Source organism: Thermobia domestica, chromosome 11 (assembly GCF_964235325.1).
Source record: "Thermobia domestica chromosome 11, izTheDome1.hap1.1, whole genome shotgun sequence".
Classification (NCBI taxonomy): domain Eukaryota; kingdom Metazoa; phylum Arthropoda; class Insecta; order Zygentoma; family Lepismatidae; genus Thermobia; species Thermobia domestica.
Window position 1 is genome coordinate 186,921,946 of NC_137464.1, and position 22,403 is coordinate 186,944,348.

Sequence of the window (22,403 nt, forward strand, 5' to 3'; positions counted from 1 at the left end):
AATGAAGAATGTGGAAGGAAACGGGAGAACCCCGAGAAAACCCAAGCACACGGTGTTTGTCTACCACAAATGTCAGTTGTCGTGAGCTGGAATCAAATAAAGGACTCCATACACTATAGGTGAACACTCTATCCACCGAGCCACCGCAGCCCTTAAAAGGCTATGAATGCCCAAGTGATGTGGATAGAGTGAAATCCATACGTTCTTGATTTCAGCACTTACGGAGATGGTGTAGTCAGCACCACGTCATGTGAGGGGTCTCTAGTTCGATCCCAAAGCATAAAAATTTGTATGGAGCAACACTTGATCGTGAGATTTTCTCGAGATTTACTTATCTCCTCCCACATCGCCATTCAGCCAATTCTTTCATAGTAGTTTACTTTTGTTAACCATCTGTCTCCTTTAGTCTAAAGGATATAACTGTGGAGCGTTAAAGATTTCATTTTTACTTATTTCCATGCTATATGGTAAAATTCAATCAAAATCGTAATACCTGGGCATTTTCTCAAATTCTCAATGTTGCATTTTGGCTTATCATAATTAGTACCTACCCTGTTGAATAAGTACGTGAATAAAATTTAGTTTATTTATACGTACATATTGCTCCCACCTTCAAAATATCTGCAAGTGCCAATACTGACAGTAAAAAAAAATAGTATACGATTAACAAAGTAATACTTAACTCAAATGATTTAGTTCTAATATCGCTAGCTTTCAATAATAAATTTCCATCATATAATATTACGTGAGTTACAATTGTCTCCAAAGCCTTCCACTCTAATCGAATGGCTAATACACATGCCTTTTGTGCACGAGATCCTGTGTTGATTCCAAGTGGAAAAGTCAAGGACCAAGACAATACAGTGGTTTATATTGCTAGTTTAAACTAAATGTCTTGTTATACGCTACGTCGCAGCTGACAGAGGATGAAAATACAAAGAAATCAATTAGGTGTCGCCCAATTATTAATAGATTAAAAAGAATCCATTAGAATAGAAATGACAAATTTTCATCATTGCAAAACGAGAGCTGAAATCTCAATATTATTAGTTTCCACTTTTTAAAAAGGATTTTTATTAACGTAAGTCGCAAAGTAGTTCACGATGTTTCATTTCACAGAATCCTCTTCGCGGACCCATCCAATTTTAAGAAATTAAAAAGTTATTTTAATATTGCTGTAGATTAAGTAGAAATTGATCTGGATTCATGAAACAAAAGCCGTTAAGAAGAATGAAATGTGAATTTTTACAGGTATACTGTATATTGCTGCATATACTGGTAAGAACATTTGTACCCTGAGAGGAGCAGCTAAGGGAAACGGAACTTCTCTTGATGATTTTCTTCAGAGAAAATTGTAAGTTTTTAAACAATGATAGAATTACATCATTGACAAATAGACAACACGGCTTAATGTACACATCCTAACTCTTAATCCGTACATCACTATATCAAATATAAACTCTCCTTCTCCTACTAATTGTTGAAGAAAAGTTATTTTTGAAAGCTATAAAAACTTTAATAATATATGCACAGGTATAGGTATAAAAACCAGTAAAAGGCATAAAATACTACTACTAATAATAATAGTAATAATAATAAAGCTCTGAAAGAAAAATCAATTTATTACTACCTATTACTTATATAAAAAAAAAGTGAAGTCTTGCCAAGCCAAATATATTGTACTTTTGTATCTAATAAATTTCATAAAATTATTATCGAAATTAGATATCAAGCATTAATTTGATTGGCTTGGCATGATTTCAAAGGTACTAATAAATCGATTTCTCCTTTTAAGCTTCTTCTTCTTCTTCTTCTTCTTCTTCTTATTATTATTATTATTATTATTATTATTATTATTATTATTATTATTATTATTATTATTATTATTATTATTATTATTATTATTATCTGCTTTTCAGTTTTATTGTTATGTCTTTTAGTGTTTTTTTTAAATAATATTACTTTTTGTTACTCCAGTAGTTCAATCCCGTACCTAAAATAAAGGTAGGATGCTATAGTGCTGCCAAAATGTCTTGAGCCGTGGCAAAAATGCGAACTAAAGCTCACATCTTCGATACACCCACGCGTTGAGCCAATAAGGGTTCAGCTTTTGTTAAGCGAGAGAGCCTTAGCGAAACGAAGCGGAATTCCTTCAGCCGATAGTAGCGCCTGGAACGTAAGACTAGGTGCCAAGTCAATTTGGTCTATCTATAACTTCCTATGAAATTGGTCTCCCTACGAAATACGTAATAATTAATTACCTAGAATAATTATTGTATATATTAATCAATCTATATTTTTTTGTTATAGATATGAACCTTTTATTGGGAATAGCTCGTTATATTAATGAAAACTGCATAAAAATATCGGGTAGTCCAAAAGGCAGTGAGTCTTTTGCACATGAGGTGGTATTATTGTTCCAAAACGTAGGCAATACGAGTCCCAACGAATCAGGTATAATATTATTTGACAACAAAGAGTAAGCTAGTAGATATACGTACAAAAAGTGGTGGAGGAATTATTTGATTTATTGAAACTATTAATTAATTATTAAAATTTTTAAATATTTTATAGGTAAGAACCTTAGCTAGGAATGGCTTATTTAATTATTGAATATATATACAGGTCAAAAGTGGGAACCGCATTGTTTTTCTAAATTTTTTAAATAAAAGCGGTTATATACTGAAGATAGGTAAATTCTTAAGTTAGACATGGAAGACATTTTTTCTTCAATTATCTGAATACTCTCGGGTTCGTTTCCAAGTGAGGATATCAGATCGAAAAGATATAACAGTTTCTTGTTTCAGGCTAGCTATTCTCAGTGAAATTTTTCCTATGCTATCTGCATTCACATCAGACAAATGCCGGAATAGTATCTAACATATAGGCCCCACTCCTCTTTCTTCCTTCCCCATTCCTTTCTTTCTTCCTCCTTCCCCGGATGGTATGCTAAACGAAAGACGTCATAACACTTACATGACATACTTTAGGCAATCTGTATAAATAAATAAATAACAATTACGTTAGTATTTTATATACTGATACATTAAAAGTTGTTGAAGTAGAAAATGAAGTAAGCGAGGATGATAAAGGGTTTTGTATTCTTCGGGATGAGTTTGAAAAATGTTATATCCGAGACTAGCGAATGGAAAGGAAACCGGAATAAATAATATACCAATATAATTCATTAAGAATATGGAGGACAAGGGCAAGAAAGAATTGTTCCGACTCTGCAATGAAATATATGAAACAGAAGGGTGGCCAAAAGATTTCCTGAAAGCGACCATTTTACCAATGGCTAAGAAATCGAACCTAGCATTATAGAACTATTATCCTCGTATGCCATGCTGGAAAAAAAAAAAAATGCTTTGAACAATGAACATAAGGTTGTATGGAAGAACAAATGAGAAAGCTGCGAAGGAACAGGTCAGTTTCAGAAGAAGTAAAAGCACAAGATATGCAATTGTATTATTAAGGACAGCGGCGGATCCAGGATATGATCAAGGGAGGGGCTAAACAATAGTTTGCCGTATTATCCAGTGCAAAGCAGGATTGAAGCCCATTTTATCCAATGTATACCTGAGCGTCAAGGGGGGGGCTATAGCCCCTATAGCCCCCCTTAGATCCGCCACTGATTAAGGATGTTAGGTAAAAGGTTTGTACGAAAAGATAAAAAGGTGTATGTCGTATTTATTGATCTAGAAAAGGAATTTAACCTCGTGGATTCGGAATTGTTGTTGGGAGTTTTAGGGAAAGTTGGGTTAGAATGAAAAAAGCGAAGAATCATATGAAACTTACATGTGAACCAACAAGTAAGTGCTAAAATAAGATAGGAAATGACAGAAGGAAGTGTAATTGGAAGGGGAGTTCGACAGGGATTCTGTCTCTCGCCAACATTATTTATTTTATTTATTTATTTATTTAACAATCACCAGATACAGCTCAGAGGCCATTTTATACTGGATATATAACAACAACAACAACAACAACAACAATGGAAAGGATTTGGGAAGGTATCGGTCAGGGCTTGTCTTAGTAGGTACCATCCCGGCATTTGCCTGGTAGGATTGAGGGAAACCCTGGAAAGCCCCAATCAGGATGGTCGGCAGCGGAAATCGAACCCGCCACCTCCCGAATGCGAATCCAACGCTCTACCACTTGAGGTACTTCGCTCGGTGGTAGATTTAATATCTATCAGAAGATATAATAACAAGAAGTCCATATAATGAAGACGGCATTTCGGTAAGGAAGTAGAATGAGTAGGTGCGTACGCTTTGCAGGTGGTAGCACTAGTTGCTGAATCTGAAAAGAAAATCAGTACGATGTTAGAAAACTTAAGAAAGGGCTGTGAAGAATATGGGATGAAAATAAATCTTAGAAAGACAAAAGCTATGGTTATTGGAACCGGTGTCAAATATACAAGTAGGAGGAGAGAAAATAGTACAAGTGATTGTTTTTCGCCACCTGGATAATATAATAAATGATGAAATGAAGTTCGAACGTGAAATAAAACAAAGAATATGAACGACGAAAGAAGCCTTTAGGAGGGAAAAAAAAAGTCTATTTTGTGTGACCTTTAGTAAAGATTTGATTAAAAGAAGCAAAATATTCTTCTTGTTGAATATTATCTACCATCGTGACAAGTAACATCCAGATTGGATGAGTTTGCATGATTTTTTGAAACAGGAAATCCAAAATTTGTTGGCCTATAACCGAAAGTCTGCATGCTATAATACGCATTTCATATGTGTATAGGGCTACTATGTATACACATATGAATATACAATCAATATTGAAATGAGAAATATGAGAAATTTCTATCATTTCTTGTTTCAATAAAGAGGTTAAAGTGTAAAGTGAACCTTGTTATTGAACTAGATCCATATTAAATGTCATTTTTCGCTTTTATTGTTTTTTTTTTTCAGTTTATGAAGACTACTATTGAAACCGAAAGTTATAGTGGGTCTCTTAGTAATGTTATATTTAATCATATTACAGCTATCTTTTATGGGTTTTCTCTTGGCTACCTGGTTAGTGTACATACCTTTGGCGTGCTAGACCTGAGTTCGACGTGGTTCAGATTCCACATTAAACTGTAGGTCTACATCTTATACAGTCTCGCTATTGAAAGGAATGCTAAACTCCAAGCACTTATTTGTTTACACTGGAAACACGTTATGTTTTAGATTTTATGTATAGTTTTAGATGGAGAATCAATTCGGTGAAATACTATATAAAATGTGGTAGGAAATATGTGAGTCATAAGGGCTTTACGTTCTGTTTTTTTTCTTTTTCTTTTTCTTTTTCTTTTCTTTTCTTTTTCTTTTTCTTTTCTTTTTTTCTTTTTTTCTTTTTTTTTTTTTTGGTACTCTGCTATAAAAGTAATTACCAGCTCTAATTCAAGCTGTATGGACTTTTGCCAGATACAGCTGAAGAAAGACTTTGTAAGTTTTAACGAGAATGTCGGATTACAAAGCAAAGCAATTCCAGCTCAACACTTCAAAGAATTAAATCCGTAGATTTTTCCTTTTAATATTTTGAAAGTGCAGTTTCTAGCTAAGCTTCGAAATAAGAATTACTACTAAACAGCTGACCTTAAAGGTCTTCGTATAACTTCTCCCACTTAAAAAAAAAGCCAGATAATATCTGTGAAATGTTATTATACTAACTGAATTAATAGTCAGTTAAAATTCCTTACTTATAATGCAAAATGTAAGTTTCCGTCTCACCCAGATTTCTCAACTATACGAGAAGACCTGGAAACAGTTACAAGTTGTATACGAGGTACGTTCAAGAACAAACTGAACTTCTCGAAGTGTGTCAACTGGCACAGGGAGCGTGCTACGACTACTGACAAGGGAAGGTCCCACAAGTTGTCACTCAAATCTGATTCCCACAAAGCACATCTGATAGAACATAATGAGAAATGAAAATGAGCAAAATTTAAGGTGTTATGGACCAGAAGGATAGGAGCTACGGGGATTCAACATTTGAATGTTCTAAGTAAATATCTTGAAAACCGTCAAAGCAATCAAAACAAAAGATGCAAAGTTTGTTCTCATTACATTGTGCACCTTTCGGTTTAATTAGTTTAACGGTTTTCAAGATATTTACTTTGAATCTACATAATTCCATGATATAATTTATTGGATATTTAAATGTTGAAGCCCCGTACGTATACTCAAATATTGGATATTCAAATGTTGAACCCTTCTGGTTCATAGCACCTTAAATTTTTTCATTTTCATTTCTCATGATGCTCTATCGGATGTGCTATGTTGTAATTAGATTTGAGCGAGAATTTTGTGGGACCTTCCGTTGTGAGTGCACCTAGCGGTAGATTTACCGGTATCAAATGACGACCGTGTCGAGAGAGTTCCTGATGTGATTCGTGGAAATTGTCGTTTAACTGTTCAAGAAGTTGTTAGCAAAGTGGGCATCAGCAGAGGACCATGCCATCAAACTTGGACTGAAAACTTTCAGATCGTGCAGTGCAAAATTCGTGCTACGTTTGTTGACTAAGAATCAGAGACAGAACCATGTTGAAATCATTCAAGAACTGCTTGCCACTGCAAAAAGACTTTTCCCTGTTCCCCAAACTTAAAACCACGCTCTTTCCAAGCCATAGAGCACATTCAGGACAATACTCCCAAGAAACCTGCACAATTCCAAATAGTGCGTTCCAGGAGTCTTTTCTTAAATCGAAGAAACTTTGGGAACGATGTATTGTCAGCGGAGGGAACTACTTTGAGGGGGACAGTGCTTAAAATGTTGTAAAATGAGCAATATAGATTTTATAGAAAAAGTTCGGTATGTTTTTGAACACACATGCAATCCTCGGTTCTAGGAGTATCTGTGTCACTGTTAGGAGATCTGTGTCACTTTTAGGAGCATCATTGTTACTGTTAGGAGTACCTGTGTTACTGTTACGAGTATGTGTGCTACTGATAGAAGTTTCTGTGTCACTGTTAGAAATTTTTGTGTCACTCTTAAGAGTATCTGTGCCATGTGTCACAATTAGAAGTATTTGGTCACCATTACAAGACAAATAACAATACATATAATAGCTACGTAAGATTGTATTTATTTTTACCTGTGGAGGGGCTGCGGCGGCTCAGTGGTAGAGCGTTCACCTCTGATGCATGGAGTCCTTGGTTCGATCTCAGTTCGCGCCAAGTGAACTTGTGGAGGACAAACACCGTGTGCGTGGGTTTCCTCCGGGTTCTCGCGTTTCCTCGCCCTTTGTTCATTTCACCATTTCATTCATTTCTCCTTATCACCATCTCCTTTATTCTAGCCGATATAAAAATGGGACGTAAAACTCAAGCTCATTTTTTTTTTTGTTTTACCTTGTGGAGTAAATAAATAAATAAATAAACTGTTCAAGCAGATTAAAATCACCAGTTATTACCAACAAGCGACATGATTTTTAGTACTATAAAAAATATATATTTTATTTTTTATTTTTTTGAAAACTACTCTTGAAAATTTACCCTCAACTTATAAAATTTTTCACTCGGCCGAAAAAGTGTGAAAACTTTTTCAGGCTAGCCATTCTAAGTGAGGTTTACCTCATTCACACCAGGCAAATGCCGGGATGGTAATATAGATGTCTCAAGTCGCTTCCTTTCCTTTCCAATCCTTTCTTCCTTCCCTTTCCTCGGATAGTGTGATCGCCAATAGAGATCTTAATATCAGTATATTAATATTTTCCATTCATCATGCTAGCAGGAGTGTTACTAGGCTACAGAAGGATCACCGAACTCAATTCTTTTTCCATGTTTCCTCGTCCATTTAACTAGTTCTGTAACACACGCGCGCGTGTATTTTTACAGCGCTCAACACAGTATCTGTGTCAAATCAGTATCACTAGGCAAGGGTGCCGATTTCTCTGTAAATATGAGGGGGGGGGGGGCATTCAGATGCAGAAGGCATAAATGAGAATTTTAAGGCAAATTGAATTCAAATTATGAAAAATATTGTATATTCATAAATATAATGAAAGGGCCCACATGAGCTTTCGATGCCCTTGTCACTAGGTCTGTGTTAACGCAACACCGAAACACCTTGGTGTTGAAGAAAACACGTAAAAGTTGTAGTAATGCTTGCACTACTCGTCTCTTTTAAAATTGAGTTGTATTAACACTATCATGTTTTGATGTATGTGTGCAATTGTTAGTGTTTCTTCAGGTGCCCTAAATGTCGAAGTTATTATTCATTCTTATATGAGTAGCGATATTGTGGCCTTTAAAACCAGTGATTACAATATTAAAGGCATGCTCGCGTACAGGGACTCACTCCCTGCTCCCGAGTGTTGTTTGTAATATTTAAGAAATATGAACATGAAAACATCTTCTCCGTTTTCATATTTATTGCTAGAAATTCGCCTCCACCACCACTACAATATTCAGCTGTGATTCACTTTAAAGGTAAATCAAACAATTACTGCTCAACCTAAGTTTATAAATTAATTCTATACTAAATGTCGATTTGTTAAACACTAGTTAAAAGAAATTGTATATGGTATATTATTAAGTATATTTTAATTATTTAGTATCTTTATTTCATTTACGGAATTTAAAACAAAACAGTACCAGATTTTTCAGGCACTAACTAACTAACTCTATAGCCTATGGAACCCGGAGGTTCAATGCCGCGTTCACAAAAGCTCTCCTCTGACTTCTATCTTTAGCCAACTGGATCCATCCTATCTCTGCGAGATCCATCTTAATATTTTCCTCCTGGATTGAAAACATACTTGTAGCATTTTATAAAACGTTTCGTAAAAATAATTCGAATTGAATTATATCCAGCACCACCACTTTCTCATTTGTTTTTAAGCCAAGAACATTTGGTTCTGCGCATGATTACTTGGCTGGTTATTTTTCGATATTCTTTTTTCATTCGGAAAACATAGTTACCGAATTCCAATATTAAAATTCACTCCCTCCTAGTTCTTGTCCTCGCCTATTATCTATATTTAGTTCCTCGTAACTGTTTAGAAATATTAATGTCTTATATTATTCCACATAAAATAATTTACGTTTAATTAGAAAAAATATTTTTGCTAAGTAGTTGTTTGACAATTGTAGACAACACAACATAAATGTGGTATTACTAAAATCATTCCATATTACAAACCATCATGTCAGTTAATTGATGTAACCACTGTCAATTTAACAATATATTTCAACATCCAGTGGAGTTGTACTGGCACTAGGAATGTAAAAAAATTAACAAAATTTTTATGACACAGAGCCGTCATGTTCAATTAACATTGTTATATTTTTACGGTATATTTTCCAATCCCAATTAAATGAGAAGCTTCCGGATTACTTCGAAGATATACACAAGCTTACAACATTGTTTGTTTGTAATGCTGTGTATAAAAATATAAAAATTATGCCCATTAAGTCCTCAATGTTCACTTTCTCCCATTGACACAACAAAAAGAATTCAATATACGAACTTTTAAACCTATCCAATAGTTATGTTCTCCAGTATTTCCTTTCTAAAGAGTGTTTTTAAATACAGTATTTTTTTTTAGAATGTTTTAAACTGTCTTCTTGCCTCTTCCCTAACATTTGAAAAGACACTTTGGGTCATGCTTCACTTTGTGAAGTAACCTGAAGAAATCTAGTATATTTTTTTAGAAATATGCGATAAAGATATAAAATTTCCAGTAGACTGACACAGTGAAAATTGACGAAATAATGATATTAATTAATATTAATTATTTTTAGCAATATAGGCAAACGGAACTACAATCCTAGTATTAGAAAATTCTCTTGTGATCTATACTCCTATATAAAAGAGTAAAGGTGACTTGCCCACTAACGCCCATCTATACCACTATAGATAGGAAAGTAAATTTACGAAGAAGACATCTTTTTGTCACGAAAGTAAGGGATAAGAAATACTATCCTAGGGAATGGGGAAGGTAAAGCTTTTTTTGCCAAGAATAGGTTATCTCACTAATCCCTTATGCATAGGCGTCATTTAAAAAGGGCACTTCTCCCCTGAGTTTGAGGAATATGTTCTTTTCAATCAATTCTATACTAATAGGGTCTATACAAATAATAAAAAGGTGAAACTTATGTCTATTGACAATTTTGTTTCTCTGACAACATCTAAAATGACGCTATTGCTCTGAATCACGGTTAGGGTGGTGCAACTCGGTATTAAAAACAATTGAACACTGAGTGTTCCACCGTTTTCAACGAAATTTCTATCATGTTTAATAACTTTTTTGTCCAACGTAAGAATTCGTTTAAGTCACAGGTTAATTCGGAATATAAACTCTTAATGAAGAATAAGGGAATACATGCATCAGCGTGTTCGAAAATTCTGCTTCTAAATAGAAGAAAGTATGTCAATTTCTATATTAACATTTCGGTCTTATATTCAGAAAATTATCTAATGTAAAGATTTGTCCAAGTTAGAGGTTTAAAATCCGGTACTTATACACTTCGTTAATAATGATCGATTATGATTTTCAATGTTTCCGAAATTTCTGCTTCTGAAACCAGAAAGTAGGCAATTTCTACCCAGTATAATATTCAGTCGCTTTTATGCTCATTTAACCCTATTCTTCCCATGTATAGAACGGGCTTTACTACACTATTCTCACTTGTAATATGGTCTTGACTACACTGTACATAGGTCTATATTTTCCTAAAGATATCTCAGTCTTTTTCTACATCCATCAAACTATGGCGAAATGTGAAAGCACATATGGTATTTCAGCGCAAAATGCGTAAGGTAACTTAAGATGACATGGAAACTTAATATGATTGTGATTAGGATCATGCCAAGATCTCTAATCTGGAAATATTACACAACTCATAAATTACTCTTTCTGGCATGTATTCAAAACGTTTCTTGTTCTGAAATTTCCTAAATGATTTCATTACGGGAGACAAGTTAGTCACAACAGAAAATGTCTAAGTTAAAATGGAATTCCTCTCACGTATTTATTCCTTTTTAAAATGTAAAATGCTGTCCGCGTTCCACATCTGCTCCGCGAGTATGTCTCATCTGGCTCCCTCCCAAAAATGAAAATGTATAATATGTTCCTTTTCTAACGTGTATAACATACAGGGTGTAGCTGTCCATCATAATATGGCTGAATCAAAACGATTTTTATTTTAAAAACAAATACCCTCTAACCCTTTGTCAATATATCCATTTTGCAAGATAAGGCCGTTTGTAGATGATTTTTTGAAAAAGAAATTCATGTGGTTAATTTCAGATATCTGTGTTCTAAGTCCTAATTCGCTTAAAACAAGAACAACAAGCAAGACACGAAGACACGATCCAGAAATTATGTGCGTCGGAATCATTGGAGCGTTATCTCAGAGGTGTGGGTGAAGAAAATGCCTTAAAGTCTGGTTAATATTTTCTTCATTTTCGTAATTGTTTATAAAATGGCCACACTGTTTTAAATACTAAGAGAAGTGGTATTAGGAAATTAGCGTTTTTTTGATACGCATGGAAAACTGCAATTTTTAATGTAAGCACATGTTAATAATTTGAATCTATGAAACTGTTAAACGACAGGAAAAAAATCGCCAATAGGCAATTAGGCAGTAGCAAGTCCAGAAGAGTCGTCTGGGGTAGGATAGGAAGTCAACTTCTAAACGATGGATGTGTAATCGATTTATGAAGCACAAGGTTTACTTTCAGTGGCGACATATATTACGATGCTTGTCAGTAAAGTAAAGATACAAGTACATTTGCACATTAGGGGGAAAATGTGTACCGAAGTTCCGAACATTGTGAGTAATCAGTAGGATGAGGATTGGAAATGATACGTCAAGGTTGTACTCGATGTTGTGGGAGAAGCACACTTTAGAAGTGGCAGCGGCTACAGTGAATCCTGCCGGGTGTGAAGTGTTCAGCGATATGAGATTTTTGCAAGCACAAGGAAAGCGTCCTTATAAGCGTGACCACTGATGACCTTCACAATTGCATTGAAGCAGAGGTGCAAGCGAACAAGCAAGTGACAGTTAGAGGATGCGTCCTGACGTTTAAGAAACACTATTCCTGAAGTTGTGATTGGGTTATGATAGAAAAAGTTGTGTGCATGCTGGGTCCCGAAACAGTGCTGACGAACACAAAACCAAACGAATAGGGTATACACTGGACATTCTCACGCGCTACGCAGAACAAAATTTGATGAATTTCACTGATCATATACGAAACAAACTATTACTATAATAGTGTTATCAATGCTAAATTTCTTGTCTGTACCTCGTTCTTTCCATGTAAGTTTACTGACAATGGGAGCAGGAGACTGTCTGTAACGTAAAGAGAACATTCTATGGGAAAATTCTGGTTTATGCTTATAGGTCTTCAAGATGTTTTTTTTTTTTTTTAATTCTAAAATTTTCCGTAACTCTGGTTGGAAAAAGGTGTGATAGAGATTTCGTGCTAACTTTCGCAAGTAAACATTAGTAAGCATTTTCGTTGGGAAAGAATAGATTCATATAGAAACCTATGATAAGCTAGAAGAAAATCAAATTATGTAATGTATATACTAACTGGTAATATATTTCAATGTAAATATAAAGAACTTATATGATAAATGATATCGCAGGTGATCAACAGACATCTTCCAGATAAGAAGTAGAAAAACATGAAAGTTTGCCAAACCAAATATTAAAGTGTCTTCTGAGTAGAGATTCCAATGAAACAGCTTAGAAGATATATTTGTTTTGAGCTTCCTCCAATTACGTACCAAATGAAGGATGTTTTTTATATGTGCTCACATGTATACAACAAAGAACACCAGTGTGAAAAACATTCTCTGTTTTTTTTTTCGTTAGGGCAAAATTGTGCCAAATATAAGATGGATACCCCAGAATAATACGATGAATGTTGGATCTAGTTTTAACTAATGGTGCATATATCCTTATTTTATTTCGCTTGTCATAAAGCTCTTCTTTTAATCTAGCTACCGGGCGTTTTTCGCATCCTTGAAACACACACGTTGCATCTATATGGCATGCATTCATGTTTTACAAGGACAAGTTGAAGTCATGCTTATTTTAAAGAAAAGTACTTACCTTTCAGTAATGTAGCGGTCAGGAAGCCATATAAGAAATGCACTTTATATCCAGAAATAGATTTTTATGCTAGAGAAATATGGAGTAGAAACGCTAGGATATTGAATAAAATGGCACACGTTTCTTGGATAATAAAAGTGAGAGTACCGGTACTCATTTATTCTCTTTAAGAAGAAGAAGAAAATAGAAAAATAGTAAAAGATTACTAAGGAATTTAAATTTTTTGTGTTCCTTTCTCTACACTGAGAAAAATCCGTTATAAGGACAGCGGCATATTGTACAAATATACGGAATCCATACATTTACTATAGAAATCTGTACGGCACTGCCTTTTTCCCGCTTAGATGTTACATCATGCAGATGCAGAATGTTTGGCATTCAACAGTCTTTCGTATATTACGTACGTATACGTTTCTTACATACGTCAGCTATATGCCCATCTGTATATAAGATCTTTATCGCCTAACATTATATGCAGTCATGTGAACACTATGCATAGATGGAAAACTTTATATACTTTATATACGGCAAGTATTATAAAACATAGGTTTTCAGTTATGTGTGTTGCAGGATGTTATATATAGTTGTACTTTAAATCCAAAACTACCGGATTTACGCATGTAACCTACGTTTTTACGTACGCCACATACGCCTTTTCCCTGTGTACATTATGTTGAAGAAGAGATGGAGGCACAGTGTCTCAGTGAGTAAATCGCTCACCAGGGTGAAAAACGATTTCAGACCATGTGAGTTTCCGGTGGAAAACCTAGTGTTCTTGAGTTTTCTCGAGGTTCCTCTGTTCCCTCCCAATTCTCATTCCAACAATTCTATCATAATCATTTATTTGCATTAAACATCGTACATAATCGTGGGATGTAAAACTATTGATTTCAATTTTGTTAGCAAAAAGGAACAGACGATAAATCAAAGAAATGATAATAAAAGAATTTTGATAAAGAAAACAATGTGAACAAATATATTGCAACACCAAGGGTCCGGTACTGTGGGTTAACACAGATCATGTGCTACCGTTTTGACATAAAAGGTGAAAACAACACTTCGAAGACGTTAAAGAACTAGGTGGTTATACGAAAGAACGCAGAAATAGGAACACCCTCACAGTGCCGTTTCAATAGATATACTATGAATTGTTTGTAACACCCCAGCTCACATGGTAAAATCAAGACAATTAAGGTACTGAAACTGATAAACTGTATTCTTCGTCAGCGACCAGTCAAAAGTTTTTTTTCTTTTTTTCGGAGAACAATTACTTAACTAAGGTCAGCCTTAAAATCCTATGTATCAGATAGATAAATCTACACTACAATTTTTAGCTTGCACATTGCCTCGCATGGATATCACAAGTATATAAGTAACTAACATTGAGAATTGGTTAGTTTTGTTATTTATCTTTGCTCACAACAATCCTTCTGTCTCCAATCTTTCACATAATTAATTTTGTGAAAGTGTAAATTTTCTGTTGTTCTCGGAATATTTTCACCCATAAGCGCTATGTCAGGTAGTTCATTGAAAAGCTACCATTTTAACAATTCCTTCAAAATCCGATAGAATGGAACTGTAGCACCATTCACTGTACTGTGAAAATGTAACATAACTCGGGTAACACAGAGTCATTATGTTAAATTAACACAGCCATTTTTTTACGGTGCAGAAAACCCAAGTTGCTTACACGAAGCAACTCAAGCCATTTTTGAACATATATAATTTTGCCTCATATGAAGATAGTGCAATGAAAATTGGTTACGTCACTTGTCTGTACATCTTGACCTATATAAAATTTCAATCTTTGTCCTCAATCTTTTTTACAAGTTAGAGGGTCGTGAAAAACTCAAAACATGCATAAAAAATAAGAAAAAGAAGAAAGTACTACTGACTCGACCCAAAATTATAGGGTACTTCCTGTAGACATCGAAACTTGAAATTTGGCACAAGTGTAGGATTTGTGATGCAAATAAAAGAGGGGGGATCCAAAATTGGAAATTTTCCTCTCCAAGGAGGAAAATTAGGGAACAAGTGCAAAAATACTTCTAATTATGTAGATTATTTTAAAAACTACATGGTACTTCGTGTAGACATAGAAACTTGAAAGTTGGCTTAAAGGTAGGATTTGTGATACGTGCAACGGGGGAAAAAAATCGGAAGACTGGAAATTTCCTCCTTCAAGGGATAAAATTAATGAAGCAAGGGCAAAGTTACATATTCTTACGTCACTTATGACAACGACTCAAAACCGATAGAATACTTATTATAGACTAGCAGCGTTCACCCCGCTTCGCTGCGGTCACCCCGGAACGCAATAAACTTTGTTACTTAGATAATTTTTACTTTTTCGCTTTCAAATTGCAGTAAATGTTAAAATTATAGCGCCTGTCATTTATGTTAACCCGCCGAGTCACATGGTCATGCGGGTTGCATATAAATACGTTTATTTTTACCTATGATGAACTAATAACAAAGGATTTGTACGTATGAACACTTGAATGGTCAATTATCTCAAGACACTGGTAATTAAAAATTAAAGTGATATGATAAAAACCATCTAGGGTCCAAATCCTAATAACCCCCCAAAAATGAAAGAAATTGGTTCAGCCGTATTAGCGTGATGAGTTCACAAAGGATTTGTGCGTTCTCTTTTATATATATAGAAATGGAAAGTTGAAAGTTAGTACAATTTTAGGATTTGTGATACAAGTAAAGGAAAATATCTGACCGAAAACTGGAAATTTTCCCATCCAGAGGGGAAGAAAAATTGGGACAAGAGTAAAATTACATAATTACGTTAATTGAGTCAAGACCTAGCCTATAGGACGCTTCCTGTAGACATTGAAACTTGAAATATGGTAAAACTGTAGGAATTATTATGGAATTAAAGGAAACTTCCACCATCCAAAGTGGACAATTAGTTTGGCAGGAGCAAAATTACGTATATGATACGAGATAGGTATCACGTCACTCGTAGTTACGTCACGTATTCAAAACGTATAAATTACCTTTGTAGACATACATACTTGAAATTTTGTACAAATGTAGAGTTTGTGATTCAAATAAAGGGGGAAATCTGAAAATTTGAAATTTCCCACTCCAAAGAGGAAAACTAGGGAGCAAGCGTAACATTACATATAGTTAGGTCACTAGTTTCAAATTTTATGAGGTACTTCCTGTAGCCACGGCAACTTGAAATTAGGCAGAATACTTGTACAAGATAAGGATTAGGATTTAGATTTCTGGGCTTTCGGCATTTATGGTCATATTAGTCTATCACATATGACGGATGACGTCACTCGTCTATTACATTATCCGAGGAAAGGGAATGAAGAAAGAATTGGGAAGAAAGGAAGCGGCTTGGGACCTATATGTTAGGTACCATCCCGGCACTTGCCTAGTGTGAATGAAGAAAGCTTGACTCAGGATGGCTGGCTTAAAAAAAAACTTTTACACTTTTCGACACAGTGCCCCCACCGGGAATCGAACTCGGCCCCACTTTCACCAAAGATGAGAGAGTTAGCGAAGAATATTTATACAGAAGATTGTTCGTTTTTGTCAACGGTATTGTAAAGGAGTGTTTGAACTACGGTGAATTTCAAAGTGAGTTTGTAAATATCATAGAAAATATCTTAAATGATAACAAGTATTACTGAAATCCAAAAATTGGAAAATAAAATTTCCAAATTTATGCTGAGAGCAAGTTCTAATGGCAGTGGTTCCCAACATGGGGGCGTTATGAACCAGTAAGAGGAGTGTTGTAATAAAGACACGTTAAATTAAATACCGCAGTATAGGGGTAATAACACAATTATTAAGTAAGAACTGTGGCTCCCTCAAAAACAAAGCAGGTAAAAAAAAATACTACTGCATTATCTATAATGATATGCGGTCTTTATGCTGGAAATAAAAATATATTATTATTATTATTATTATTATTATTATTATTATTATTATTATTATTATTATTATTATTATTATTATTATTATTATTATTATTATTATTATTATTATTATTAAATATTTGTAATTTTAATGCTTCTGAAATTGCAAAAATAATCAGATCCCGGCAAGAAGAAGGGCTTGAAGTACGCAGGTTCGCATAGGGGAGGGCCAGATATACAAGGTTGGGAACCATTGTTCTATTCAGTATCCTCTCAAGAATCTTTTGCATGGCTATTTGTTCTTAGCACTAAAGTTGTTAATTTCATTTTGCGATTTTCGGATTTCAATAGAATTTGGCATCGTTTCAGATCTTTATTCTTTTTCTGACCGAGCGAAGTGATAAATGTTCGAAAATTGGCTCTGTTTTTCATATTTATGTTTTTGGTAAGATAAATAATATCATTGTATTTATTTTATGAGTTTTAAAGCAATTTTATTGTTAGAAGGCATTTAGTCCTCAATTAAAAGCAAAACATAACAGTCTGTGAATAACACTAATTCCTAATAGTAAATATTTGCACCGATAGATGTCACTACCTGTGTTGTCTAATATCAATAGATGACACTGGGATGCAGGCGATTTGCAGATCTAAAACTATTGTGACAGTACCACAGGCTGAAACTTTGCACGAAGCAACTAGTTCACTTAAAATATATTAATCACACGCAATATGTAGTGTGTAGATAATATTAAACTCAATCTTATTATTATTATTATTATTATTATTATTATTATTATTATTATTATTATTATTATTATTATTATTATTATTATTATTATTATTATTATTATTTTGTCACTGAACGTCAGATATTATGGTGAAATGAAATCCAATTAATTTTCTCTGGTAATGTAAACTAGAATGTTCTTTAAGAGTTGAATCTACTTGTCAGATGAGACTTGTTCATATTGTCTAGAATTTCAACTCGTATGTCATATTCTGTAGCTAAACTAAAACCGCATTTACGACAAAAAAAAAATCTTAACTTGTAATTGTTGTAGGAAATATTTTACAAATAGTTTACATACAATTCATTATTTTAAATTTTCTAATAATTAAATAATTGCTTGAGTTTCCATTTGAGCTTGTTCACAAGCTTATTCTCCCTCATTAACGTACAGGGATATTAATACAATCAATATTTGCTCAGTAACAGTATCACTATAACAACGTTACGATACTATAACAACGTTGGAATAAATATTTCCGTTTCCCCTTGAATTGGGGTAGTACAGAACATAAACATTTTCTCTGATGGAGAGCATATGCTATTATTGATTTGAATCTACGCAGTCTTAATTATTAATAATACTATGGATTGTTGAAACGGGCAAAAAGAATTTCTTCTTTTCTTTTTCCTTCTTTCTTTTATTTTTCTTTTAACTTGACGTTTACATTACCTTAGTTTTTCTCAGTTGTGATTCCAATCAACAATAGTAATGTTTTACCTTCTTTGAAAACACATGCTTTAATTTCAAATATCAAGTGACTATAGTTTATAAAGAAATTTTTAGTTTACGCAGATACCCACTGTCATTAACGCACCTGAACTCTATAGAGGACAGATGCTAGCTATATCTCGGGGACTTATCATCTTCGATTTGCCCTGGACAGAAATAAATACTAGCACAGTGCATGCGTGTTTTTCTGATGAATAATCGTTTTCAATAGCATGTCAATTTATAGGTATATTATCAATCTGTGCATAATTCTTTGCACATACACCAAGGAAACAGCACTCCGGAATACATTAATGCATTACTTAAAGCAAGAAAAGTGATGTGAAAGAATTTCCTAAAGTGACCCACATATTCATAATATGTACGGTAATTTTTCTTATGTTTAAATTGAGGCATTTTGTATGTATATACAAATTTATCTCAATGACTCATGTCTCAAAGGAAGCCATACTGTATATAACCAAGAAGTTCCAAGTGTAGGTTTATTTTCAATATGGGAGCTAATGAACCGATGTTATAGTTAGATTTATAAACCACTTTAATTGATTTAAAAAAAAGACTTTTATATATTCCCTTCCTTCTTTTATTTACTGAATCTAATACCTTTTAATAAAAATGTTTATGTGTGGCAAGGATGTTCTGCTCTTATAATAAAATCTTGAAGCCATACGTCACAGTTTCGCTACCCCTACTCTGCCCACTCCGCCCAATAAGATCGCAGTGTTTTGAGCCAACAAACATGGCAGAAACGAAAGTAACCAATCAGGTGATGGCAGAAACGAGAGTAACCAATCAGACGTGCCGATGCTCGGTTGTTTTCTGGCTTCATTGATTTATTAGGATCAAGATACATACTGGCAGATCCTCTATTTTATAACATCCTTACTGATGACTACCTATATTTTGTTCCCCTTTTTTCTTATTCTTTCGTAATGGCAATTGAGGTTTCATATTTTCAGGTGCATACCTGAGTTCCAGTATCCTACAGATATTACAGTCATCTATGTAAAAATTGATTCAAATGAGAAGTGATTATGTAGGATCGCGGATGAATAATCTAATTAGTTGGGGGATAGGAAAAATGAATTCTCATTGTTGACTAAGTTCAAATATTAAGGTTGTGTAAAACCATCTATAAACATATGCACCACAGTGTGTCAAAACCGAATATTTTCATGAAATTTATTTTATAAAATCACAAAAGGAAAGAATTGATACTCTATCCATCCTTTTTATTTAACTGATTTTTAAAACTCAATTCAAAAAGTATAATTGCAAAGCTTCAAAAAAAATATGCGCCATATAGTATCAAAATCGAACGTACTTTTCTTAAAACGAAAATTATTGTGGAACAACTTTTTAAATTGGGGAGAAAGTGCATAGACCATTTCATTTTTAGCAAACTTTAGCCTCAAGCTCTAGCAATGATTGCAATGCCCTAAAGAAATTATACACTATGTTTTGTCATAATCGAATAATTTTTAACGTAGTTTATAATACGAAAATGATCTAAATGCACATTTACACACCTGCAACATGGGATGAATGGATCACACTTGGTGGATTACAACCCGAAATAACAGGATCGTTTCTGCATGTTGAAATAACATACCAAGTTTCTTAAAAATCTAGTAAGTTCTTCGAGTGTTATAATGGAACAGACGGACGGACGGACGGACATACAAATGCCAATTGAGTCGAATCATATTATGGTTAGGCTTTCAACTTATTAATGCATAAGTATCATAAGTCTTATAGAACAATTATGTCTGTCCGTTCGTCTGTCTATACTTACCTATCTATCGTACCAGAGCAAAACGTTAAAATAAATCTATTTTTTGAAATGCATTCAGCATCTCAAGAATAGATTTCAACTCGTATGTTAACCTTCTATTCCAGCGGAAAGTAGTTAAAATTAACCATCCCTCTTTTATTTACGAATTCAGTACCGCAAGAATACGTTCCACTTCCAACTTTATAGTGCGATTGAAAGGTACACAATTCTATTACTTTATGTTTGAATATTTATCTTAATATAGCAAAATTAGTAAGTGACAGTTGGAACTGGCCTTTTTGATATGGATTTCAGTATTCCATCTTTGACCTTATCCCTGTATTACAACTGGAAGATATAAATCTACTACAACCAAGTTTCAATATTGCGAAAAGAATTTCACTTGCTTTAATATTTTGGATAAGTCAACAATTGGAAAATGCTAATATTACAATCAGTTAGAATAGTTTTTATTTTATTTTAATTGATCAGCGTGAAGTACTATAGATAATATACCGAATACAACTATCGAAATATTCGAACTGATAACTATTTTTTTAATTCGTGAGATTTAACTTGAGTCATCATGTTGTCTAGCAAATTACTTATAGAATTATTTGAAAATATTTAGTAAGTTTTCATCAAAGAGTAACAACACTACCTAATATGTATTTGACCAATCTCTTCCTGCTGATCTAGTGTCCACAGCGCACTGCATTAGTGAATGTAGACCCGAGTTTGATTCTCGGTGGTAAAGGGGCAGTAAACGCATTACGATGATTCAAATCCCACCTTAAACTGTAGGTCTATATCTTATATAGCCTGGGTGCTGGAAAAAAGGCACACTAAACCTTAGCAAACAAACGTGTGTGACACTGAATAATACATGTTATTCTTTCACTCTTTAAGATTTAACGGTATAGAAAATGCTAATTAATTTTGAATAAGTAACAACGAATAACAGTAATAAGAATAAATAGGAAAGTAAAACGAGACTCTCGGGACCTACAATAAAATGTACCATCTCGTCACTCACATGTAAAACTGATGAAAATCTTATCAAAAAACTAATTCACGATGGTGACTCTCTCAAACTCCAACGTAAATTTCGATTCCCGATAGGAAAACACGATCGAAAAGGTTTAACAGCTAATTTAGTCCACCTATCTTCATGAGGTTTCTCTTAGGTTTTCCTCATTCATACCAGGCAAATGTCGGGATGATACCTAACAAACAGATCCCATGCCGCTTCCTTCCGTCTCCATTTTTCTTCCTTCATCGGATAGTGTACTGACAGAGAAATCCCTCATTCAGGACGGGCTTAACGTTAAAAATACTGATAATACCCAGAAATATGTATAAATAATTAAAATAAAAATCCCAACTCGAACATTTGATCACAGCGTTGGGAGACAAGGACATTAACTACTAACATATAATCTTTTAGTTTCTATCCACGAAAACGAAATTTTAGAATTTAAAATAGTTATTATTTAAGAAAATTTACAACCCTGATCCTACATAATTAGAAGTGAGATATTTTCCTACATTTCGGTTTTGTTGTAATCCCTGTTTAATCTCTTTCATGATTCAACCTCTCTACATAATCTTTCATAATATTCCCGTTATACACTTCTTGGTAGCGGCCTTCAAAGACCAATACATCTTGGTGAAAGCGTTTGCTTGTTCTTTTGACAGGTGACTATGCTCCCGTGTTCTTCTTGAATTAACCAAGATGAGAGTGAAGGATATAGATTTTCAGGGACATTCTGCGGCCTACTTTGCCACAGTTTGCTAGAATCTCAACAAGTTCTATGTAATTTACAGCCTTGTAATTCTATAAGAATCCCCAAACTACTGCGATAAAATTGCATCATGGGAGGATGTGTCTGAAGTACCATGCCTGCATCATCTCTGATCAATTCGCAGGAGGTATCCACTTCCCTAGGGATCTTTCTTTGTATACAAAAAAGAGGCAGAACGTTAAAAAAAATAGGGACTGCTGTTTAGATGATCTAAGAAAAAGTGTCAACTGATCTTCAATTATCTTAGAAATATTTTGTCTTTCCAGAAGATAGGGAGCACATATTTTTTTCTGAAAATATATTAGATACATCCAGTGATGCCAATATTTTCTTAATTGGACAAAAAC

The 22,403-nt window shown here is 34.0% G+C and overlaps 1 protein-coding gene across 2 annotated transcripts in view; it reads left to right on the top strand.

Annotated features, from left to right (window-relative positions):
- The window catches only part of LOC145664609 (allatostatin-A receptor-like), a 190,847-nt gene that overhangs the window by 41,923 nt on the left and 126,521 nt on the right, over positions 1 to 22,403 (top strand). Inside the window, exon 2 of one of the 2 annotated variants that reach the window (XM_081731422.1) lies at positions 1,252 to 1,354. The exons of the other annotated variant lie outside the window; for it this stretch is intronic. The gene's annotated coding sequence lies outside the window, so the exon portion shown is untranslated. The remainder of the gene's footprint in view (positions 1 to 1,251; positions 1,355 to 22,403) is intronic. 2 annotated transcript variants of the gene reach the window in all.